The sequence below is a fragment of the Castor canadensis genome, chromosome 12, assembly GCF_047511655.1.
Source record: "Castor canadensis chromosome 12, mCasCan1.hap1v2, whole genome shotgun sequence".
NCBI classification, from domain to species: domain Eukaryota; kingdom Metazoa; phylum Chordata; class Mammalia; order Rodentia; family Castoridae; genus Castor; species Castor canadensis.
In genome coordinates this window covers 74,005,577-74,032,283 of record NC_133397.1, presented here as the reverse complement: position 1 = coordinate 74,032,283, position 26,707 = coordinate 74,005,577, and the positions used below count along the sequence as shown (strand labels likewise).

General features: G+C 35.9%; 1 long non-coding RNA gene across 1 annotated transcript in view; it reads left to right on the top strand.

The window, feature by feature from the left end:
- Positions 1–26,329, top strand: part of LOC141415049 (uncharacterized) — a 320,350-nt gene extending 294,021 nt beyond the window's left edge. Inside the window, exons 3-4 of the long non-coding RNA XR_012440077.1 lie at positions 23,547–23,625; positions 26,116–26,329. This is a non-coding gene — a long non-coding RNA (uncharacterized lncRNA). The remainder of the gene's footprint in view (positions 1–23,546; positions 23,626–26,115) is intronic.
- The last annotated feature ends 378 nt before the right edge of the window (positions 26,330–26,707 follow it).

The window sequence follows — 26,707 nt, the reverse complement described above, 5'->3', positions numbered from 1 at the left end:
GTGTTCCAGTGTATTTCCTACCGCTTCCTATAGTTGTTTCAAAGTTCCAGGCCTTTGCACTAATCTTTGTATTTTATCTGCTTTGAGATGATACAAACAGGACAAAAACCACATTATCTTTTCAATAGATACAGAAAAAGCCTTTGACAAAATTCAGCACCCTTTCATGATAAAAGTTCTGAAAAAACTAAGAATAGAAGGAATGTTCCTCAACATAGTAAAGGTTATATGTGACAAACCTATAACCAATATTATACTAAATGGAGAACAATTAAAATCATTCCCACTAATGTCAGAAATGAGACAGGGATGTTTTTTCCACTCCTACTCAATATCATTTTGGAATTCCTAGCCAGAACAATAAGACAAGAGAAAGAAATAAAAGGGATTCAAATAAGGAAGGAAGAAGTCAAACTACCCTATTTGCAGATGACATAATCCTATACCTAAAAGACCCTAAAAACTATTATAAATCATAAACTTTTTTGGCAAAATGGCAGGATATACAGAAAATTAATATACAGGAATCAGTAGTCTTCTATATACTGACAATGAGACTGAGAAAAGAATGAGAGAAACAATCCCATTTACAATAGCCTCAAAAAAAAGTAACTTGGAACAAATTAATGAAGGAAACCAAAGACCTTTTCAATGAAAACTATACACCACTGAAGAGTGAAATCAAAGAAGACATCAGAAAATGGAAAGATATCCCATGTTTGTGGAATGGTAGAATCAACATTGTGAAAATGGCCATACTACCAAAAGTAATCTACATGTGCAATGAAATCCCTACCAAAATGCCAATGACATTATTCACAGAGATAGAAAAACCAACCCTAAAATACTGATAAAAACACTAAAGGGCCCAAATAGGCAAAGCAATTCTGAGTAAAAAGTCCAGTACTGGAGGCATCACAATTCCTGACTTCAACTGTGCTACAGAGCCATAACAATAAAAACAGCATGGTATTGGCATAAAAACAGACAGGAAAACCAATGCATTAGAATTGAAGATCCACACAGATAGCTACAACCCACTGATTTTTGACAAAAGAGCCCAAAATGGAAGATGGAGAAAAGACAGACTCTTCTACAAATGCTGCTGGGAAAACTGGATAGCCACATGCAGAAGACTGAAACTAGATCCCTCTCATTCTGTGCCAATATAAACTCAAAGTGGATTCAAGAGGGAAGGATTTTAAAGGCAGTGTTGAAACAGGGACACAATTTCTAGTGAGTGGTTGGATATGACAGTGAAGGAAGACTGAGTTACTGAAGACATAGTCAAAGTGTCAGGGCTTCACTGTCAATCAGATGAGGAGCTTTTCCTTTCATCTTGTTTTTTAGCAGAGTTCCCTCAGCAACCATGAAATGCAAGTCCCCCTCTTCCATTACTTTGTTTTCTGTGATCCACAATGAATGAAGCTGTGTCTGACTCTGAAATGGCATTTGATCAAATCTTGTGTGATACATAATTAATACAGACAAATGCCTACACCATTTGTGATAAATGCATGAGTTCAATTTAGAAAGCATACTAATTCTCACAGTCACCATTCTTATCCAGGGAAAACCCAAAATAGACTTGATTACCATAGATCAAACCAAAATCCTCAAACCAAAAATGATGTCTCAAGTTAATTGCTCATTTGGACCTCTAATTTTTTTTCTGGGACCTCAAGAGGAGGATCAAAAAACAAAGTCCTGTTTTCAGAATGGTCCTGAGAACATGTGTCTCACTGCATTTGTTCTCACAAATCCTAAGAGATCTGCCTTTTCTTTTTAAGAGATTGCTGGAGTCAAGCTGTTGTTGTTTATGTTAAGTTGTCATTTCTAAATTTGGCTAGGCAAATTCAGGTAAAGGCCAATATTGTGTTTATGCTGATTTTCACAGCTGATCCCAATCTCATGAGCAGATGCTAATCAATTTATAGGAAAGATCATATACAAATCCTTGGCAGTGGTGGAGCAGGATCCTTCACTCAAGAGCTGGAATCAAGGTTCTTAGCTCTGCTTGAATCATTAGAACATGGCATGCGCAAGAGGTGATAGCAGAAGCTGGTGAAGCAAGGTTGCCATAACTAGAGTGCCACAAGTGCTTAGCCCTAGACCATGCCTCAGTAAGCCCATAAGCCTTTCCTCCTAAATGAATTTGCTAAAAAGCAACTGGTGACCAGTATGTGTAAGGTTTACCTTTTCCTTTCTGCATACTGTAGGAATATTCAACTCAACTAATGGGAAATTTGTAACAAGGATTTTCATGTGTGAATTTTTGAAATATTTTCAAATAGCTCAATAAAATGGAAATGTAACTCTTTAGCAGGTCTAAATCCACAGTACTTTATTTATTTATTTATTTATTTATTTATTTGGATACCTCAGAAGTCCTTTATTTAGAAGTTACTTACATTCATCACTGATATAGCAACTGTCATCCTTCAGGAGCAATGATTTTGCTAAAATTATTTGGCAATTAAGAAGGTAGTGGAGCCAGTCAAAGTCATGGAGGGTCAAGGAGGAGCTTGACGGTGAGTTCTTGTTAGAAGAGGCACATGCCAGGAGTCAGGGGAGGAAGGAGGAGTTCTGTGGGAATCTGGTGTGCAGGGAAGTGGAATCCTCACGTTCTTTTTTTTTTTTTCTTTTATTATTCATATGTATCCACAGTACTTTAGAAGAGCTATTTTGCATGACTTACACTGTGGTTTATCGAAGGCTGTCATAGGCTCCAAAAATAAGCATCTTGGGGATTTATGATGACTGCATAATAAATTTAGTTGAGGGTAATGTAAAAGATCACACATCAAAAAGAAAACCCTAGTTCTACAACCATTTTTTAAAAAAATGAGATCCTAGGAAGATGTTGCACTGGGTACTTTTGTTGTGGTGGGATGGAGGATTACTCATAAGTAATTGCATTCAGGAGAGATTTCTTAGACTTCTTCACTTCAGGTCTACATTCTGGCTGGCACTTTCCTTCTTCTTCAACCTCACTGCATTCTTCTCCAGCTACATTCCCCCATCACACTTACCATCCCAAGTCCAGATATTAAGGTGAGGCACTTTCAGTGAACTGTTTATACTTAAGAAATTTTCTTTTCTATTATTAGTTTTTAAGATTAGTTTACTATTGCTGTTGTAACTAGTAACCACAAATTTCAGTGTCTTTCACAGGAGCAACCAAAGTTCAAAGTATGAAGGAAACTGTCCCATGAGACAGCTCACACTTTTGATACCAGTCATGAGTTCAGAAGTTCCTAGATTACTCTTTCCCAAGACCATCTTGCTGCAAATTCAAGGTCCCCACCACCACTCAGGTTTGATTTGCAGAACTCACTGAAAGCTATTTTGTACTTATAATTTATTTCAGGGAAAGGAAATAGGCTAACATTATCAAAGGAAGACACTGTGGACAAAATCTGGGAGGGAAAGGTGAAAACACAGAGCTTCTGGGGTTCATCTCTCAGTGGAGTTATGGTCAGGGTTACTTCTTTCCATCCACTTTTTGTAACAGTATTCACAAACTATTCTCAACCAAGGAAGTTCTCTTATATTTTTGGTATCCAGAATTTTTTTTTTTGGTTCAATCATACACTGCCCATGTGGATGACCTGTGGTCTCTACTTTCACCAGATGCCAGAACTTGTGTGGCTTTGTCCAAAGTCCCCATTATAAATCTTACTGTTAGACTGTCTGGTGTCCAAAGCTCTCAGGCAAACAAAGACACTCTTATCAGACAAGGCATCCCAAGGACCTAGAGATCACCACAGAACAGCCAAAGACAGAGACCATACTTATCTTTTGGTGAGACCAAATTCCTTATACATACAGCTTAAACAACCCAAGTTTTATCATTTTGTGGTTCCCTGGGTCAGAAATGTGACATGGATTTTATTGGGCTGAAATCAAGGCATAGGTAGGATTGCATTGCTTTTTCAAGCTCTAGGAGGATGACTTGTTTACTATTCATTCTAATTGTTAGCAGATTCAATTCCTGTGCTGTAGAACTAAGATCCCTGTTTTCTTGCTGGCTGTCAGCTAAGGGTTATTCCTAATATGTAGAGGCTGTTGGCATTTGGTTCCCACTCTCCATCTTCAAAGCTAACTCATGACAGGTTGAACCCATTAATGCTCCGAGTGTATTTCTCTCATCTTTCTGATGCAGGCTGGAAAAGTTCTTTGGTATTAAGGACTATGTGATTAGATTGGTCCCATCTGTACAATACAGGTTAATCTTCCCATCTTAAAGTCCTTAATTGAATTATACCTATATAAGCCTTTTTTCCCTGTTAGTAACATATTCACAGGTTCTGGAAATGAAGGCACGGACCTCTTTGGGGACCAATATTCTATCTACCACAGAAACCAAACATATGAATTTTAAAATAGGTTTTATTGCTTTAATTTAAATGAAATCATGATATAGGGACTTCTATGTCTTAACAGGGCCAGAAGGAGGAATAATTCCAGGCAGAAGGATTTTCATTACCCATTAAATCTTATGTTTAGGAAGTTTCGTATTTCAAAATGGATAACACTGGTCAGGATGCATTTATTTTACTCTTTTTCCTCAACTTTCATATATTTGGGTTCATAATTAACAGGCAATTATCAGGAAATGGCAGTCTGCTAAGCACGTTTGTTGATTTTTCCACTGAGTCACTTAACACTAGGATAAAGATATTCATATTTTCATTTCATAGATCAGGAAACTGGATTTTAGAAGTATGTCAGGCATTGCCCAAGGTCACACAATGAGTAAATGGTAACTCAGGGATTTGAACATGATTTTCTCTAGGTCTAAGATACTTCAAACTGAAAATGTCATCTCTACAATTTGATATCTACCTTTATATCTAGATCTCTGATTTATATCTACAAAGTTGACCTCTACCTCTTCTTTGTATAAAATTCTACTTTAGAGAATTCAATTTCTGAGTACTTAAAAGCAGAAAACATGCAACTTGTTTATCTGTTGAGAAAATGTTAAGTTCATTTTTAAATGTACATCCTGATTTTATAAAACATTATCTGATAATGTTCTTATTAGGACAATAAAATATACCCTTAAGGCATCTTACACAGAATTTGTAAAGTACAGAATTTATTCTAATAAATATATACTAACCAAATAATAATGTATAGCAATGAATACATATTAATTCTGAAAATATCAGCTTAAGGTGAGATCCTCTCTCTCTCTCTCTCTATATATATATATATATGTATATATATATATATATAAAATAAAACTTTCAATTGACTCATCTGTACTAGGAAGGTAAATATCTTATTGTTGTATATTATATGTAACTCATATCTTTGCAGTTATTTAATCCAAGATAATTTTCAGACCAAGACTGATGCAATTATTAGACTTTATTATGAGAAATTGATATATTATTCATTTATATTACTGATGATTTTGATTTCAACCATTTTGCCTAGTGGAGCTTTAGGATCCCAGATTTCATACCTTGCCTATTAGTAGCTTGGCATGCTGGTGCACTTCTTCACTATCCTGTACTGCCTTTCCATTTAACTGAGGATAAAATTGCTATGATACAGCTTTCTATACAAGGAATCAAATCCTCACTCTGTGTTTTTACTTCTCTTTCACCTTCTGAAGCCTCTCCTTACCTGGCCTTACTGACCCCCAGATCATTTTTTCCAATGAGAAAATGATGTTCTCTCTTTTTGGCCAATTCCATAATGGATATCAATCCCCAAAGTTTCCCTATTCAGGCAAAACAGGATATATATATATATATATATATATATATATATATATAGAGAGAGAGAGAGAGAGAGAGAGAGAGAGAGAGAGAGAGAGAGAGAGAGAGGAAGGGGGACTGTGGTGGGGGGAGGGGAAGAGAGAACAAGAGAGGAAGGGGGAGAGAGAGAGAGAGAGAGAGAGAGGGCGATCAGGGCATTCGGATTGTGTGTGCAGTACATGTTCTTTAAGCTCTACTCTTTCTTAGTCTGTGAAGTAGTGCCTGGATTCAGGTTACTGGGTAAATGAAATTTTCTAATTGCCTATCTGATAATCCCATTTTCTCATTATTTATTAACAGAATTTTAGTTTTTCTCTGAGCAACCCCATACTCATTTTAACAGACTCGCTTGCAGCTATAGGCCATCATATATAGGAAAATGATCCTGGATTGGTTGTCTTTTGTTCCTCCCCAAAGTAAAAAAAAAAAAACTTCATGGGAAAAGGCTGTCTGACTATATTACCCTTCTACTATATTGTTGTCCAGAATGTAAATATAACCCCTGGATCTTTAGGAGTCACTTTGCAAGCAAGAGATAAGCATGTGCTAAGGATGACAGAGCAGGAAAATAGAACTCAGTAGGGTACAAGCCCTGCCTGCTGGCTTTTGTCAGTATCACCACAGTTCAGGGGCTGGATTCAGTGTAGCACAATTGTAAGGTCTACAGTATCAATGAAGCCTTCTGGGATAGTGTAACACTGCAGCACTGTATTTTTTTAAAAATATTTTTCTTTGGTTTATTTATGATACCAAGTTAGCAATTACATGTAGCCTTAAATGCTTCACTAGAGGATTAACAGTTTATACGTATCCTTTTCAAACTTTTCTCTTGGGATGCAGAGGCATATACTCAAATTGAGTCCTAGGACAATCCAAATACCTTATGTGGTAGATGTGAAATTAGGCTATAATAGTGAGAGGAGGTGGCTGTTCCTCATCCCCATTCTGGTAGCTCCAGAATCCATGTCCACTGACATGGACCCAATTCATACTGCCTAATGGTAGAATATATCTTAATTCATTTTTCTTCCTAGCAAACCAAAGCAATAACATTTTAAGACAATACATTGTACAATATATATTATCTGGTAGGACAAGAATTCATCTAATTTGATCAGGTAATGATGTATTGATATTAATGAATGAATATTGATATCAGAGAATCCTATTATATTTAGTGTTGCTGGATAATCATCCAGCATCCAGTGTCATAAAATACATGGTTCCAATAGCAGTGAGTAAGATCATTGCTGTATATGAAAGTCTATTAATAAATAGAGTTTATTATAAAATTTAACCTGGTGATCTTATCTTTCCTCATTGGAAAACAAAAGCAAAACTAAAAATTACACAGCATACTATACAATGACTACATTTGACATATCTGAAGGACGTGGGCTGGGAGAGATATGATTAATTCATTTCTCTGTTTGAAATTCTCAGGTTTCCATGAGAAAGTGAAACTAGGTGAGCAAAATTTGCACAAAATTTTATTCTGCATTCCTTTATTATTTTATTCTGCATTCTTCTTTTCTCTCTCTCTCTCTTTCTCTCTCTCTCTCTCCCCCTCTCCAAATGTGCAATTTATTTGTGCCCATATCATTTAGATTTAGGTAAGATCTTCATGTTGTCTGTACTTTACTTTTAAAATGCATCACTGAAAGCTATATGCTACACATGTATGTGAGAAAATCAATTTTATACCAAAAGAATTGTTTAACATTTGAGATATCCTATTCAAATCTACAATGCAGTGGTGACTAGTGAGCATTTAAAAGATCCTAATCTTTGTTACTCAAAGGATGGTTCAGAGAGCAGAAGCAGGGAGTCACATAGGAGCTTGTTAGAAATGCAGAAGTTCGGGCTCCCAACGCAGATCTAATGAGTCTACATTTTAGAAAGACCCTCAGAAGATTTTGTGGACATCTAGTTTGAGAAGCACTGTACTAGACAGTATATGAATTAGCATCAGTGATATTAGAAATATTATTCATTCTGGTGAAATGAGTAATGAGCAAACATATGGTTGGTCATAAATATTTTACAGCCACACCATCAGCATTTGGGGTGGTACCCAAAATGAATCTGGAACTCATTTGGTCTAGCGACCTCTCCACTTAAGGAAAGATTCTGGTGCCTGATCTTGCTATAAGGTTAGCTGCCACATTTGCCTCGGAAGGAAATTTGGAAGGTGCTGTGATTGTCTACAATGACAAAGAAAGGATTTCATGGAACTGCTTTGAACTTGCTTGATAGTAAATATTTATACAAGTTTGGGTGCCTATGACTTCTTACAATATAATTTTATAGTGTGCCAATTGGTATTAAGCCCAATAATCATTAGTGGCTTGAACATTTACCAAAAAGAGTCATAATTAAGAAAAATAAAACTGACTTTGGCGGTTTATAATGGAGGCTTGGAAGGTACACAACTCTAAAATTTCTCTTCATTTTGATTCTGACTTACAGACTCATGGCTGAGATTATTGTGTATTTGAAGCAAACCTCCAGTCCAGGTCATATTATACTACCAATAATGATATTCTGCTCTGAATCTTGCTGTGGGATTGCACATTCATTTCTGCAAATGGAACTTGGCCCTGGATTGCTATACCTCTTCAAGGAATCATGTTAATTGCCAGCAGATGGCACAAATAACCTTGTGTACTTCACAGATATTTCTGCAACGTTCTCTTTGTCATTCTCAGGTGAAGGATCTACTGTTTCTTTACACATCTTTAATTTTATGTTGAATTAGCATAATAAAATCTAGCTTATTGCCTTTCTATAATCTTTGAGTCTAGTCATGAACCTCAAAGTATGTTTAATTTGCAGAACGGCTTATTGGGTCCATGATGTTTATGGTCATCTGTATAGGGAGCTAGGAAAGGAAATTATTATTATTATGATGGCAAAAGATCTGATAGGCCGAGATATTAAGTGATCTTTTTCAAGCACTGAAAATTACTCTCTATGTTTCCATTCCAGCTGGATATTTGACAGAAATATTACCTTGGACACTTTTGGGAAGGCAGATCACCTTTAGGGTGCTGTAAATATTTTCCTTCCTCTGATCAGGGTAGGCTGTAGAAAAGTCCTTCTGAAGACAAATAGGGTAGTAGTAGCTCTTAGGAAAATGGGTGGGTAACTCTATACTGTTTTCCAAATTTGGCATAGTGAGACCCTTTTTTCTTCTTGAAATAAGAATGTCTGAGGTATGATTACTCTGAGTGCTATAAACCTTAGGAGGCAAGTGAGGCATATCCTTGTCAAACTTTGTGTTAAGGAAGTCCCCAGAGGACTCATAGGTGGACCAGTGAGGCATCTCTCAGGAATGTCAAGTTACTTCAGTTTAATTGTGAAAGTTGAGCTTTCAATCATACTGTGAAGAGTCATTGAGAAGTGGTAAGAGCTTGCACCATTAATCTCAGTTCTCTCACTTTTTCTCTATAGAATCAGACAGATTCTTATCCATCTTTATGTGACTTGGTTCAAGTATCATCTCCTACATTTAGAATACACATTACATCCTAGGTCAAGATGTTAATGGCACAATTTTTATTTCCATTGTTAATCTCTAATGACTATCATGGTTCTCCAGCCTATAGCTCTCTTTTGTGAACATTAATGTATATATCTGGTTACATCTACATACCATTATTTGATTTTAAATGCAACATAGCTAAGACTGAATGTTCATTTAATACATATTTATTTAAATTCTGTCACATATTAGTCACTGTGCTAGATACTGTATTGATTCTACTGTATCACTCACCCTAGCCCCTAACTGAAAGAAATAGCATTAACATCCCAACATCCAAATCACAGAACACAAGCTATCTTCAACATTTTCTTCTTTCATAGTTCCAAAAGCTAATCATGTCATCATGTCTCCCAAAATTCTACTTAATATCCCCAAAATTCTACCCTTCTCTGTATTTTGACAGGATTATTATAAGCTACAGGCCTCCATTTTTTTTCTCACTTGAGTGATTAAAATAAACTGAAATGATTTCTTTAACTTCACCCTGGCCTTTTTTCCAGTTTTGTGGTTTTCAAGTCATTTGTGTATAAAATTCAGCTGAGATACACATGAAAAATGCTGGTCTCCAGTTGTCACCCCAAAGGGCTGAGCCCCAGACTCTGAAAGTTAAAGTTCATTTGAAAGCAAGTACTGGGAATACCGCTGGTTCTGAAGGTCTACATTTGGGAGATTCTGCCTCATCACTGACAGGGCAATCTTTCTCAAGGGCAAGTGTTTCCCATCATTCCCTTTGTGTTACCTTGTATACAATTCTTCAGTGGCTCTTTTTTTCTTTCTTTTAGCAAAATAGTCTGTCTTATTGTTGTTTATTTTGTTAACCTCATTATTTTTCCCACTTACTCTGCTCTGTTCTCTTATATGCTAAACTACTATTCCAAAGTTGCTGCATATTACAATCCCTTAAGGAAATTTTAAAAATATTAATATCTGTGTCCCGCCCAAGACATTCTGGTTTAGTTGATATGGGATGCTGGCTGAGCACTGGAATTTTTATGGCTTTCTGAGTGATTCTGATGTGCCTCAATATTTGAGACTCTCTTGTCTCTATGTCTGTGGTTTTTACAGTTGTGTGAATGTTGGAATCTTTAAAGGAATTAAGAAAAATACTGACTTCTATGCCTTAACCTCAGGTAATTTGACTTAATTTGTCCTGTAGTGTGCTCTGGGCATTGCAAATATGAAAAGGTCTTCAGGCGATTCTAACTTGATAAAGACTTTAGGAACCACTGTTATCTACCATGAGACCATAGTGAAGTGTTTTAATTCCCTGAGTGCCTTACAATTCTTTACCACTCAGTTCCTTTATTGAAGCTGTGTATTTTCTCTTGGGGTGGTGGTTTATGAATTGTTTCACTTCTCAAAATCTGGTTTTTCTGTTTCTTGTTTTGTTTCTTATGACTCTGCCTAACTTAGTCACAGATAAGTGGAGTAAGCAGACATCTGATTTAAACCAGCGATCAGTTTCTTTTGTAACATTTGAAGCACAAATTGAATTGGTAGTTGGTAATGGATTTGTCTATTTTTATTTTTATTTAAATATAATCAGATAATACATGTTCATTTGGGTCTGGATTATTTCATTTAGTGTAATGGTTTCAAATCTTGCCCATGTAGTAGTATGAGTCAGGACTTTATTTCTTTTATGGCTGAATAATACCCCATGGTTTGGATATGTCACATTTTGTTTACTCATTAGTTGATAGAAATTTGGGTTGTTTCTAGTTTTTGTCTATCATGAAAAGTGCTGCTATAAGCCCTTGCATATAAGGTTTGTTGAATGGATATGTGTTTTTAATTCTTATGAGTGTATAACAAGGAGTGGAATTTCTGGATCATGTTGTAGTTTTATTTAACTTTTTGTGAAACTTTCAGAAAATCTCCCATAAAGGATGTACAGTTTTGCATCGCCCTCTTACAGACAACATGTAAGAGTTCAATTTTCTTCACATTGTTGAACTTATAGTCTGTTTTTATTTGGATTATTACATTTTTAATCTCAGAGTTTCTTTTTTCTCTTTTCTTTTGCAGTGCTGTGATTGAATCCAGGGCAAACACTCTACCACTGAGTTACTCTACTCTCAGAATTTATATTAGGTTCTCTTCTTATAATTTATATCTCTTTATTAATATTTCCTGTTTGATAAGAAATCATTCTTAGAATTCTTTAAACGTGGGTTCATTAGATTATTTTAAATAACTTATTGAAAGTCTTTATTTTATACTTCCACTGTGTGACCTTCCACAGGGACAGTTCTGTTTTCCCTGAGGATGACCACATTCTGCTCTTTCTTTATTACACATTACATTAATTTTTTGTCAGAGCCTCTCAATTAATAATATAATGTAGTAATGTCATGTGGCAACTCCAAAAGTCAGATGCTTTTCTTACACTCAAATTCGTTGTTGGTTTTCATTGCTTGTTATTGCTGCTGCTGAAGGCATTTTGTATTTTTTGCCATATGTAGACACTGGAGTTTCTACTCAGTTAGTTTAGTGGACAGATAATGATAGGACAGAGATATTTTGAAATACTCAAAATCTTTAAGTCTCCCTTTGTCAAGGGGTTCTGTGTGTGTGTGTTGGTGCCTACCTTCAACACACAGCCAGGAAATTTACAACTACACTGAGCCCTCACTTCCTCCTTGCACAAGCATTTACATTTCTGAGGACTCATGCATTTCTTAGGTCGTTCTTGAGCATTGAATATTCCTGGGAATCTGCAGATCCAGAAATTTAGTTTTAGGTCAGGTTTTCTTACCCAGACATTGATTCCTACAGAGGCTTCCTTTTTATGGGTTTTTGTTTTGACTGATTTTGTATTTGCCTGTCTCTTCAATTTTGAGGGTTACAGTTTGCCCTCTGACCTCACATCTCTGATTGATACAAAAGTTGTCAGTTTTTCAGTCTGCTTAGAATTATACTTGTTAGAACTGGTAGCTTCCTGCTCCTCATGTGTTGAACCAGAAACCAGAAATTTTTGTTGGAGCTTTTTAAAGCCCCTATGGACATTTCATTCATCAGATTTGCTTTCAACTTTTTTTGGTTGGCATACTGTTTTCTCCAACTGTTTCCCTAGACTCAGGTGTCTGCAGCATTCTAAAATTGCCAAACACTCCTAGAAAAGCCTGTGCACACTGGAGGAGCTCTGTCCCAGGTCATATAAAACCACTTCTCTCAGTGAGGCCTTTTGTGCATCAAGAGACGAGTGAAATAATGACAATTCTGAGTGTAGGGTTTTGATGATGCCCCAACCTGTTCTGCTTCGCTCGGTTGCTGTCAGGGTGTTCATTTTTTACGGTAATGTTTTTGAAAGCTACTGCAGAGGTAAGTAAGGAATGATGAGAGTAGGGCAACGTAAAATGCCACAAAGCTCCTTGTTGTAACTGAGATTAATTTTTTTCATGATAAAAGCATGATGATCTTACTAAAAATTAGTCTTTTCATTATTTTTTTTTTTAGCAAGTGCTTCCTAGATTGCTATAAGTCTTTTGTTGATTTTCAGAGTTCCAAAAACATTGATCCTGACAGTTTTGCTATGGGCTGGATAATTTTGCAGATCCTTACTTTACCATTTCATTGAAATCTCTCTACCTGTAGTATCTTTGTATGGTTTTTTTTTTTTTTTTGGTTTATTTTTGTTTTTGGTGGCACTGGGATTTGAACTGAAAGCCTTGTTCTTCCTAAGCAGGTACTCTACCACTTGAGCTATGCTCCCAGTACATTTTGCTTTTTCTTTTGAGGTTATTTTTCCAGTAGGGTCTAGCATTTTTGCCCATGGCTAGCCTGGGCCATGATACTATTATTTATGCCTACTGCAAAGCTGGGATGACGTGGATGTACCACCATTGGTTTAGATGCAATCTTGCTAACTTTTTGCTTGGACTTGCCTCAAACTGCAATCCTTCTGGTCACTGCATCACTAGTAGCTGGAATTATAGACATGAGACACAAGGCTTTGCTTGAGTGTATCTTTGCATAGCCTTTTTAGTGAGTGCTCCATGCATTTTAATACATATATGACTGACCAACGTCTATTAGTATTATATCTCATTACTAATTTGAGCAATATAGAGAGACCTAACTTCCCTTTGTACTCCTTTGTCTTCCCTTGCTTATAATACTACTGTGTTAAATATTTCCTATACATGAATTTAAACCACATTCAGCAGTTTTGCAATTTTTATATCAACCATCAAACATAACTTTACAAAACTCAAGAGGAAAAGGAAAGCTTAGTGTGCTTACTCATATTTTTGCTGATGCTCTTTTCCTCACATCATTCCAAGTTCCAAGTTTCCTTTTCCATTTAGAGGACATCCTATAGTTAACTACTCTCTTAGAAGACCTATGGGTGACATATTCTCTTAGTTTTCTTTTAACTAAAAATGTCTTGATTTTCTCTGCATTCTTGAAGATATTTCAACTGGCTATAGGTTTCTGGATTAATTTTTCTTTTTTTTGTCAATACCTGAAAAACTATCAGAACATGTATTCATTGCCTCCCCTGGTTTCTGATGAGAAATCCATATTTCTTTTCCCATATAGGTAAAATCTTGTTTTTCTCTGGAAGCTTTCAAGATATATATTTGTTTGCCTTTTATTTTTAAAAGTTAAATTTTTGATATATCTTGGAATGATTTTTTTTCAGGTTTATCCTGCTTGCAGATTACTCAGACTTTTAAAACCTGCTGGTTTACATTTCTTGCCAAATTTAGGAAATTTTATCCACTGTTTCTTCTATTAGTTTTTTTTCCACTCAGTTTGTTCTTTTTCTGGGACTCTTATGATAGGAATATTAGATCTTTTCTTAGATTACCAAAGGTCCCTAAGTTTCTGTCTGCATTTTTTCCAGTCTATGTTCTCTCTGTAGTTTATATAGGTAATTTCTGTTGCTTCAAATTTAAGATCACTTATTTATTATACTGTCTTCTCCATTTTGCTAATGTGCTCATCAACAGAGTTTTTATTTTATTTTTTAAATTTTTTACATCTAAAATTTTTACACTGTTCTTCATATCTTCTATTTCTTTAGAGCATTTTCTTTTTCTTTCCTGGAGTTTTCCATTTTTTTCTACCTAATTTAAATGTTTACATTTATACTTCAATACATGATTTTGATAGCTTCTTTAAAACTTTTGCTAGATTTTTCTAGTATCTGTCATCCTGGTATTTATTGTAATCTGTTATTTGTTTCCTTTCATTTTGTTTGAAAGCCTCCTAATCTTCTGTGTGAAAAATAATTTTTTTTGATACCTGGAGCATTTGTGTTATGACTCTAGATCTTATTTAAACCTACTCTTATCTATGGCCTGACCACCCTGAACTCACCCGATCATCTCTCCTGGAAGGTAAGCAAGGTTGGGGCTGGTTGCTACTTGGATAGGAAACCTACTCTTTTAGCTGACTTTTTTCCTGAAACACCTCCAGCAGCAGAGAGGAGGGTTCTGCATCATTTCTGTCAAGTGACTATAAAAGCCCACCTTTTAAAATATATTTTTACTTATTAGGGCATATTAGCTGTACAAGGGGGTTTCATTGAGATATTTCCATACGTGCATATAATATATTATGATTGTATTCACTCTCCTTCACTTTCAGGTTCCACTCTTTCCCTTCCTTATAGTTTACCTCCTTTCCCTTAGCAATCTCCCTATTACATTCATGATGTTTTTCGTTTTGTTTTAGTAGGTCTATATTCCACATATAAGAGAAAAAATACAATATTTGTCTTTCTGAGTCTGACCTACTTCACTTAACATGATAATCTTCAGTTTTGCCTATTGTCTTGCAAATAACATAATTTCTTTCTTCTGTATGGCTAAATGATGTTCCATTGTGTATATATACTACATTTTTTGAAATCCATTCATCAGTTGAAGGGCACCTAAGCTGCTTGCATAGCTTGGCTATTGTGACCAGTACAGCAATAAACATGGGTGTGCAGGTAAACACCATGGCTACATTCCTTATTCTCTGTTGATATGCAGATATTTTTCTTATTATTGCAGAGGAAAGACTTCCAACATACCATGTGTGGTCTCTACTGGCACTGCAGTGTAAATGACCTCATTATCACTTGGTAATTATAAAAGACCCTCCATCATAGCAGTGGGGAAGTGGCACTTCATTATTGCCAGGTGGGGTGGAAAAGTAGCTCTCCTACTTGATCTTCACTGTGGATAAGCATCAGTGATCCTTGAGTCCAGACTCCTAGAAAGTTCATTAGAGTAAAACTCTCTCTAAATACAGACATTGAGTTCTCCCTATGAGCGGAGATTTCTGAACTCTTGAGAAATCAAGTCTAATAAAAAATGAAAGGGAAATTTACCTTAGGATTTTGCATTCATTTCTTGTCAATCTTTACTTAGCATGAGATTTTTCTTTTGGATTCTCCTTTCTTCCAACATGTGATTTTTTTTTGACTCAGCAATTATATTCTTAGAGGAGAAGCTATAATAACTTCACAGAAACATTTTGATTCCTGAGAAGTAAAATGCTTTTACACTGTTTTGTCCGCATCCTATTCCCTCCCCTGCGTTCCTTTTTTTCTAAGTAGGCGCACATCACCATGAAAATTTCCTTGTACCAGTTTCTACAGAAAAGAAATCCATGTTGCAGAAGTCTCATTTTGTTCTTAAAGAAAAGAACCATTTTTTATAAGGAACTTCAGGTCTTGACCACATATTGCCAATATGGCCAATTAAAATTGTTTAAGTTATCAACTTGCTTTACTTTTCTTCTGCTGATGTCAGTTAAGTAAACAGTTTGGTATATTTCTGGAAATTATTTATTTGGACCTCAAATAGAGGGAGTTTCTTATCAGAAATTCTCTTTATTTCATGTACAGTTCTCACAGTGTGCAGAATCAAATTCAGGAAGCAGCAAAGGAGATTAGACTTTAAGATGCATCAGCATTTTAAGGGAAATGTCAGAAACTATCGATGTTTAGATACTATGAAAAAAAAACTCAACCCATCAAATATATCCAAACATGAAAGATTTAAAAGTCTGGAAAGCAATTGTATTTTTAAAATTGCTTTCTTTTGATGAGGAAATATGAAAGTATGGGACTCTCCACTTAATTGTGGGTATTTTTGCATTTAATGTTATTATTTCTACTGGTAATGTCCAGTTCTATCATCTTAGCTAGAGAGATTTTTCTAGGAATTAGTTTCAATCAGCAATGGTAGAGAAATGAAAAATGGCCAAGTGCTACAGTTTATAAAGGTCTTTATATTGCCCTTTTATACTGTTTTGTTAAAATCCAACTTGATTGTTTTACAAGTATTTCCCAATTATATTTGATTCTTTATTTTTCCAGATCTATTTATCAACTACTGTCTATCTATCTAATTGATCATTTACCTATTATCTATCTATCTGCCTATCTATCAATCTATCATCTGTGATTTCAGATGAACTGTTGGTTGTGTACAGAAAAAGGGGTAGAAAGACACATTTCTAAACATTTCCCAGCCCTCCCCGCTTTGGGTTCATGTCATGCGTCTCAGGACACAGTTTCCTTCATGGACCTATTTCCCCTACCATATTAATATGCTATACTAATTATCTCCTGCCCTGCCCTGTTCTCACATTCTCAAAGATTGCACATGCAGTCTGGCCTGGATCACTTCCAGATCAAATGTCTGGTCCTATGTTTGTAGATGTATACTTATGGCCAGACTATAGAAGAAGAATGTTAAAATTCAAGGTCTGCATGTAAATGAGAAAAAAATTTGTATACTTTTTTTTTATACTTGAAAATGAACCATTCTAACCAGAGTAGAATCTAAGATGTTGATGTCCTTTCATGCATCTTATCTGGTACTCAAACCCTGTCACCCATGAGTTCAGCCCATTCTTCAGCTCCTCTATTTCAGTTTTGATTATTGTTCCTGTCTTGTTTGCTCAGCTTTCCCTACTATAGCATCAATAATTCATGGGGTAAGTGTTCATCTCATGTCTATCATGTTTATTATCGGAGTCACTATTTTCATGGGTTATTAGTTTATTGGATAGTGCCGCACAGCTGTAATTCACATAGTAAGATGAGCAAGGATGGGGTTGAGAATTATGGTGTCATGCATAGCTTCAGCCAAATACGTGGTTAAACCCAGCTGAAATGAGGTGAGAGATTCCCTGGTGCATATATATATATATATGCATAATTTCTTAGTGTTGGTATCAATTAGGTCATGGTTCTTGTTTTTATAGGGGAATTGAATGAAATGCTATAAGCCTCAATCTTTTCTGTACTAACATCTTTTCTTCTCTCTTCAGCACTGATGATCAGGATGCAATGGATCACTCCTCTCTCAGAATGCACAGTGAAAGTGACTGAGGATAGAGGGTGGAGTCAGGTTCTGGTTCCCTCAAAGCATAAGACCTATATTGTTTTATATTTGATGAAAATTGTATTTTTGAGGAAGATTTGCTCAATGCTGCTGTATTCACTCAGCTTTTCTATTTCAGAAGTCAAAGTTCTTTAACCTCCAAGACCTACAAATTAAACCCAGGACTTTGTGTATACTAAACAAGTGCAGTACCACTGAGCCCTTAAGAATTCAAAGCTTTTTGTCAGAGACCAAAGTTTGCATTTCTTAGTATTAAATAGTTGGTAATATTAATATAAATAAATAATAGTAATACCTGGATCTCTATTTTTCTTCAAAGCATTTATTTCCACCTATTATATTATGCAAACATTTGCTTATTTGCCTATTGTATATCTCTCTACTGGAATACAAGTTTCTCTGAACCAGGAATTTTACTCCTTCATTCACTGCTGGATTCCTAGTGCCTGGCATATAGTAGGGACTCAGGAAATATTTATTAAAAGAAAGACATGATGGCAAACTGGAAAAGACAAAGGTGATTATCAGGCTCTTCACTTTCTTGACTCTAAAGTCTTAATATGTAAGAACCTAAAATTGAGGGCAAATGAATTAAGGACAGGAAAGTGGATGGCTTGTTGGAACAAGTTGGGTTGTAGGTGTCCAACAAACATACTCATGATGATGTCAACCAGAAATTTTGATTGGAAATCTGAAGCTGAAGGGACGATTTGTGGTGAAGAAGGGACTGAGGAATTTTAGTATCTGTGTAATTTGGTGGGTAAAAGCAGGTGGCAGATTTTGCAGCCTGAGGTGACAAGTGCGGTAAACACTTACCCTTTGGATACACTAACGTGGGTCAGAGAGAAAATATTTTCATATTTTAACATAATTATAGTCTGAGAAAGAAACTCAGTAAAAGAATAAACATTGGGTGATTGAATAGAATGAGATCCTCAGTGATATTAAGATATTTTCCTTCAGAGGGTATGCTTTTATATTTCAAAGGGAGATAAGTGCCTAGTGCCATCTGTTTATAATTAGAAAGATTATAATACATTAGGGATAAAAGGCATATTCATCTCTTTGTAGGGAAGAGTAGCAGCTATAGAACAGTTCCTATATAAACTCCCAGATTCATAATTTCTGATTCATCTCCTGTACTGCCATAGGAAAATAAACTTTTTGTATGTATGGTGGCATCTGACTCCTAATTTCTCAACATTAAGGAAGAGACTGGGATGTGAGGAACCAATGTAGTTTTTGCTATAAAGGAGTAATACTATTCTTCTGATTCAAAAACCTCATGCTTTAATAGACAAAATAAATAAAGATAGATGTTAAAACATGCTGACCAACATGAAAAGGTTAATTGCAGGGGGTAGTGGGAAGAATCCTCAAACATTATTGAGAGCTGGGAGAAGGTAATATCTTAGAGGACAACTGAATCTTTAAGAATTTGAATATCTTCCAGGTAGAAGAGATATTGGACTTAATCTACATTACAGAAGTCTGCATAAAGATCCATTGTCACATGTTACTTGGAGGCAGTTTTGATAGAAAAAGAGAAAACACATTTAACTAAGGTCTTCAGTAATGGACCATGGTTTCTTAGAATCAGAGAAGTAATGTAATGTATTGAAAAGAATATCGAACTAAGATTAGGACAACTTCTGGGGCTTTTCCCATAAGTCATAGTCATGTTGCTTTAACCAAAAGTAACTTTGGATCTGTTTTTGTTGTTGTTGTCTTGATCTTCCTACTTACCATGACTCTTCTGAAAATCAACAATTTATAAGTACTGATATACATAAATTTGTATACTTTTAAGTGCCAAGGGCATGAGAGATCAATTCTCGTATATTAAAGTAGGGATTAAGGAGCTATCTCTTAAGACACCTTGGATTCCCTGGGATGACTAATATTCTGATAATTCCAACCTCAGCTGAGTGCAACCTCATGCAGGATCCCAAAGCTGAAACAGCCCAGCTGAGCCCAGTTGAACCACAGAACCATGAGGGGCAATAATCAGTTGTTTTAAATTGGGGGTGGTGCTGTATAGAAATAGATAGTACCTCACTTCATTTCCTTTGTGAGCTGAGAGTACTCAAGAAATGGAACTACCTGATATTTCCAAGCCTAATTGCACTGAGATGTTTTGCTCATAGTGCATCCTTTGTGTTTATCACATAATTGACTATAACTTTAAAATTTTTGTGCTAGAGTGCTCATTTTCTCCATGCTTGCAATGTAGTCTTCTGGGAGACAATTTCACCGTGACTCTAGTTATTCTAGAGAACATACTCAATGTTGCTTTCCAAAGTCATTTATGTTGCCAGGGACATACTGCAAATGTATTGCATAAAGAGAATACATCGGTTCTCCTTATAGTATTTTCTTTGTTCAAGAAAATAGAATTACATGGAGAAAAATAAATATATTGTCCTATTCTTTGAGAGACTCCATAAGCACCTGAGAATTGCATGAGAATATAGTCTTGTTTTTGAGAAAATCATTTATTTTTGACATCTTTTCCTAAAGATTTAATGCTGATGTTATTTCACCATAGGACACAACCATTTCTCAGCAAGGAGGCAATATGTGATAATGATGGCTTATATTTTAAAACTGCTTTTAACTTGTCAAAATGCTTTCACATATGTTTGTAAAATTACAGTGTATTAAAGTGAGAAAGGATGCTAGACAATGAAAATTCTAATTGCTTCATTTTAAAATAAGGTCAATGGAAGCTAGAAGATAGTTATTTTCACATGGGCCTATAGTTACTTGGGGATAGAATCCAGATTTTCAGTTTCTGTTGACCCATCATTATATCATTTCTGCCTTGGAAGACAGGACTTATTTGACTAACTGTTGAAAGAATGAATGGAAGCAAATTGTCATTACGAATGCTCCATGATTTATGATTACACCATGTCCCAATAAACTCATCATAAATATTGTAAAGTGAAAATGCGTTTAATATACTTAACCTCTCTGACATCATAGTTTAGCAACAAAGTGCAAGATCGAGTATCAGTAGCCTCCTGTATCATGGCCTCCTGGCTGACTGGGAGCTGCAGTTTACTGCTACTGTGAAGCATCTTAAGAGAGTATTTTACCTCATATTACTAGACCAAGAAAAGATAAAAATGCAACATATGGTTTCTTATGAATTCACGTCACCCTCTCATCATTGCCAAGTGGAAAATCATTAAGTGAAACCATCATAAATATGGGATTGTGTTGTTTGAGTGTTTATATTAAGGCCAAAAGGGTAATTAAACACTGAACCCCAAGCACTGTTAAAAGTCCTTATCCCAGAAATTCCATTCCTAGGCATATACCCCACAAGATAAAAACAAACACACAATGCACACACACATTTGTTCACAAATGTTCTTAGCAGCACTATTCATGTAGCCAAAAAGTAGAAGCAGCTCAGATGTCCATCACGTATTGAATGGATAAAGCAAAATGGCATTTTCATGGGATGTAGTATCATTATTAAGTGATAAAAGGAATGAAGCATTGATACATTCAGTGCATGGAATTAAATGTAAGAAGCCAGACAGAAAAGGTCATGTCATGACTCCATTTATATTAAGTATTTAGAATCGGAAAATCTGTAGAATCAAAATAGAAGATTTCCTATTATTATCAGGGCTGTAAAGGGGTTGGGAGAATGGCGGTGATCACTAAAGGGTGTGTAATTTCTTTTTGGAGCGAGGAAAATGCTCTAAAATTGATTGTGGCAAAGACTGTAGAACTGTGAATATATACACTTAAATTGTGGCAAGTTTTAGCATATGAATTATATCTTAAGAAAGCTATTAAAAAGGCGATACTCCATAAACAGTCAAAATATCCTTATTTGTATAACACATGATCCTATACCTCAAAGATCCAAAAAACTTCTAGACACCATAAACAACTTCAGCAATGTAGAAAGACACAAAATCAACTTAGAAAAATCAGTAGCCTTTCTATACTCCAACAATGAACAAATTGAGAAAGAATATAGGAAAACAATTCCATTTACAATAGCCTCAGAAAAAAAATCAAATACCTAAGTGTAAACTTAAGGAAGGACAGACCTCTACAAGGAGAACTACAAACCACTGAAAAAAGAGATTTGGGAAGACTACAGAAGATGGAAAGATCTCCCATGCTCATGGATTGGTAGAATCAACATAGTAAAAATGGCTACACTACCAAAAACAATCTACATGTTCAATGCACTACCCATCAAAAGTCCATTGACATTCATCACAGAGATTGAAAAATCTACCCTAAAGTTCATTTGGAAACACAAAAAACTGCGAATAGCCAAGGCAATACTGAGCAAAAAGAGCAATGTTGGAGATATCACAATACCTGACTTCAAACTATACTACACAGCCATAGCAATAAAAACAGCATAGTACTGACACAAAAACAGATATGAATACCAGTAGAACAGAATAGAGGACCCGGATATGAATCCACACAGCTATGCCCACTTTATTTCTGACAAAGATGCCAAAAACATATGACAGAGAAAAGCCTCTTCAACAAATATTGCTGGGAAAGGTGGGTATCGGCTTGCAGAAAACTGAAACCAGATCCATGCCTGTCACCCTGTATTAGTGTCAACTCAAAGTGGATTAAGGACCTTAATATCACACCAGAAACCTTGCAGTTAGTGCATGAAAAAGCAGGGAACACCATGGAAACAATAGATATAGGCAAGGACTTCCTTAGTACAACTCCAGCAACCCAGCAACTAAGAAAAAGGATGAACAAATGGGACTACATGAAATTAAAAAGCTTCTGCACAAAAAAAGAAATGGTCTCTAAATTGAACAGACCACCCACAGAATGGGAGAAAATATTTGTTAGGTATACATAAGACAAAGTACTGATAATCAGAATATATAGAAAGCTCAGAAAACTAAGCTTCCCAAAAATGAATGAACCAATAAAGAAGTGGGCAACTAAACTAAACAAAGTTTTTTCTAAGGAGGAAATTCAAATGGCCACAAAACACATTAAAAAATGCTCATCATCCCTGGACATAAAGGAAATGCAAATCACAACTGCACTAAGATTCCACCTTACCCATCAGAATGGCTGTCATCAAGAACACCACCAACAACAAATGCTGGCGAGGATGCAGGGAAAAAGGAATCCTCACACACTGCTGGTAGGAATGTAAGCAAGAATAACCACTTTGGAAAACAATATGGAGGCTCCTTAAGAAACTGAACATAGATCTGCCATATGATCCAGCAATACCACTCCTAGGGATGTACCTGAAGGAATGTGACTCAAGTTATTACAAAAGCACCTGCACACCCATATTTATTGCAGCACTATTTATAATAGCCAAGCTATGGAAAAAACCAAGATGCCCCACAACCAAAGAATGAATCAAGAAAATGTGGTATTTATACACAATGGAATTTTACTCAGCCACAAAGAAGAATGAAATTTGTCATTCTCAAGTAAATGGATAGAATGAGAGAACATCATCTGAAGTGAGCCAGGCTCAGAAGGTGAAAAATCACATGTTCTCCCTCATATGTGCATTATTGATCTTAGTGTGGACATAGGTCACACACTAAAGGGAGAACATGCATGGGAGAAATAAGGAAAGGAAAGGAAATCTAAAACTTGAATGTGGTTGATGTGCTCCCTGTCAAGGAGTGTATAAAGTAATCTGAAATTGACAGAAGCCACTATGGGAAAGGGACCAAGAAGTAGTGAAGAGTTCTGGTAGAGATGACCAATGTTGGTTGCAATACACAAGCTCATGGAAGCAACACTAGGAATCTCTCTGTATATCTATCTTTATCTCAAACTAGCAAAAACGATATGTCTTTCTCATTATCTCTTATGTTTTCTCTTCAGCAAAATTGGAGAAGAGGGCAGAACAGGTCTGCCGGGAAGCAGGGAGGAGGAAGAGGTGGCACAAACAATGTATACACATGTAAGTAAATGTAAAAATGATAAAATAAAAGGAGAAAAGAAAAACACGTCTAAAAGAAAAAAAAAGATGATATTTCACTGTGACTTAAACAATATTTTTTAAAATGTGGTAAATTTTCTCCTGAAGGCACAAATGACGATATTAAGCAGTACCTAGGCATTGATACTAGTATTTATTGGTATATAAACATATACGTGTGTGTGTATGTGTGTGTATGTATAGTGTTATCTTGAAATATATTAATGTGAGCTAAATACAAATAAAGGAAACAAAAATATACTAATAATGGTACAGTTGTTATAAGGCTATGGTAAAAATCATGAATGTATTCCATGAGTGACTGCTGAGAAATTTTAGTTCAGAGAACACTCCCAGAGTTCAGATCACTTCCCAGGCTTCTCCAACAACAGTGACCTCTTGGTTAACTAGAGGCAACTAGTGTTTGTGTGGGTATATGATCCAAAGTTACCTGTTCTTAAATCAGGAAGCACATAGCTGAAAATGGCAATGAGAAAGGTCATTTGGGGTGTTATGTGAAAGACCACATGTCATATTTGGTTCAATGACAGAGTGAAAAGAATAAAGGCTTTTGGGCTAAAGAAATTTGATTGAAACCTTGCTCTGTAACCTGTAAAACATGGGCACATGACAGTATCTCTGTGTTCAGTCTTACTGGCAAAATGGAAATAGCTGGACTTACTTTAATTGTGGGTTGTAGGAATTAACTCAATAAAGCAAGTGGAATACCAAGAAGATGAGTAAAGGCTAAGTCCTCTCCTGCTGGAGGAGGTACAGTCACATTCCGTGGAGCAGAGTGTAAGTTAACTGGCTGTGTCATTCTGTCAAGAAGATGCATGTTAAAGCTCTTGTGGGGCTGAAGGGTAAGGCCCTCAGGTCTCTCCACATCAAGTACAGTCAGTCAAACGTAAGGTCCAATTAGCACATTTCCTGGACAAAAATGCACTCTGTCATTCGAATTATTATCCTAGACCCCTTGGTCCTTATGCAGAAGTTTTGTTTTTCTGTTGTGTTTGGTAACTGCACTTTTACTCTTTAAAGACTAAGAGATCATTCAAAAATTCCTTTGGGGTCCAAGATACTTCCTCAGAAGCCCAGCAGTTAAGTACATTAATAGATGGAACAGACATAGCTGACAATTACATACTATGTACCTCAAACATCTAGAAGAAAGATACTGAATATTTTCACCATGAAGAAATGATAGATGATGGAGGAGATAGATATGCTTAACCTGATATCAACATTACACAATATATACCTATGTTGAAATCACATGGTGCTCCAATTCATGTACTCTTTTCTTTTGACAATACTGGAGGATGAACTCAGGACCTTGTGCTTCCCAGGCAGGTGTGCCCCTCCCTGAGCCATGCCTCCACCCCTTTTGTTTTCATTATTTTTGGAATAGGGTCTTGCTTTTATGCTCATGCTGGCCTGGATCATGGTCTTCCTATTTACTCTTCCCATGTAGTTGGGATGCCCAACTTTTTTATTGTTTGAAATGGCATCTTACTAACTTTTTGTTGGGTTGTCCCAATGTCTGCCTCCCTGAGTAGCTAGGATTACATGCTTGAGCCACAGAGTAAACTTACTTGAGTCTTTAGTGTGCAATCTGAGCGGGTTATCAGAGCTTGGACTCTGAATCTTTAAATACTTTTGCCATATACAATAGACTAGTGTCTCCTTGCTCTAAGTTATATTTCTTTGTGACTGCTATAGTCATTTTCCTCTCTTAGTTTTAGAATTCTCTTTGATAAAAACAAGATAAATTAATGAAGAGAGGGAGGAAGTGATGGAGTAAAGAAGGAAGGAAGGAAAAAGGAAGAAAGATGGTTAATATTTTCTCACAAAAGAGTTGTAAAAATAAACCAAATGAAGTAATTTGTGAGATAATGAGATTAGGCACCATGTGAACATTTTGCTTCTGCTCTTCCTTCTCTCTTTTTATGATAGGATTCTGGAGTTCAAAAGCATTCATTTAATAATAATCTATGTAGCAGTGATTGGTAGAGATTATAAAAATCATGAGGGAATAGCTATTGGTTGTAGGGATAACTATGTGTCAGATTAGAAAAAAAAATGCTTAACAAAAATTGGATTGTGGAGCGATGGTCAGGAACTGTGCATAAAAGGTAATAAAATCCATACAAATATCACTGGAAAACCTCCACTGCGAGAGTCTTTTTCTCCTTCATCATCTCATTACAATAGCATTTCAGTTGATACACGTTCACTTGATGAATGACTGGGTTTCTCCTCAGGCAGTGGATACTGTTTCACTAGCAAACCTAGAATACTCAAAGCAGCACTAAGATGGGGGCTATATTATTATTGTGATTTTACAGACAAGGCAATAAAGGCTCACTGAGGTGAAGTAACATATCCAAGAACATACAAGTAGAGAGGGAGCCTTTGGACCCTGTTTTATCTAACTGTCGAGATTGAACTCCTTATCACCGTATGTTACAGCCTCTCCAGGTCTTGAAGAAAATGAAGAGAGCAGGATGTTTGGCAGAGAGCATGTGTGAAGGGCATCCTACTGGCTTCCAGAAATTGCAAGGGAAACTCCTTAGCAGGTTCCGAAGGGTAAGACATTAGCTGAGTTAGCCACTGGTAGCTAGCTACTTGGGCACTTTGAGGATGTTACTAACATTAGGTCTAAAAGAGGAAAAAAAATTATTAGTCCAGGTGCTTGATTCCGAAATAATTCTTTCATTTTTTTTCTTTCCATCAATTTCCTTTTCCTTAGTCTTAATCAAACCTCTAAAGTTGCAGCAGTCTGGGTTAGCATTTCTACACGTGTTTACATGGAGAACTACCCTTTTCATATTTGCTGGTGGGGAAAGCTATCATGATGTGAGGAAAGAAAAATGCTGATAGACTTTATTTCCTGTGTGTTGAATGGATGATCTCAGTTTCTGTGAAGCCATCTGCTACTTATTAGTGTGATTTTCATGATCATACGTGACTTCGACTGCTTTTTAAATGATTATGAGATACAGTGTATTAAAAAAACCCCAAAAAACAAATAACAAAAATAAACAAACAAACAAACAAAAAA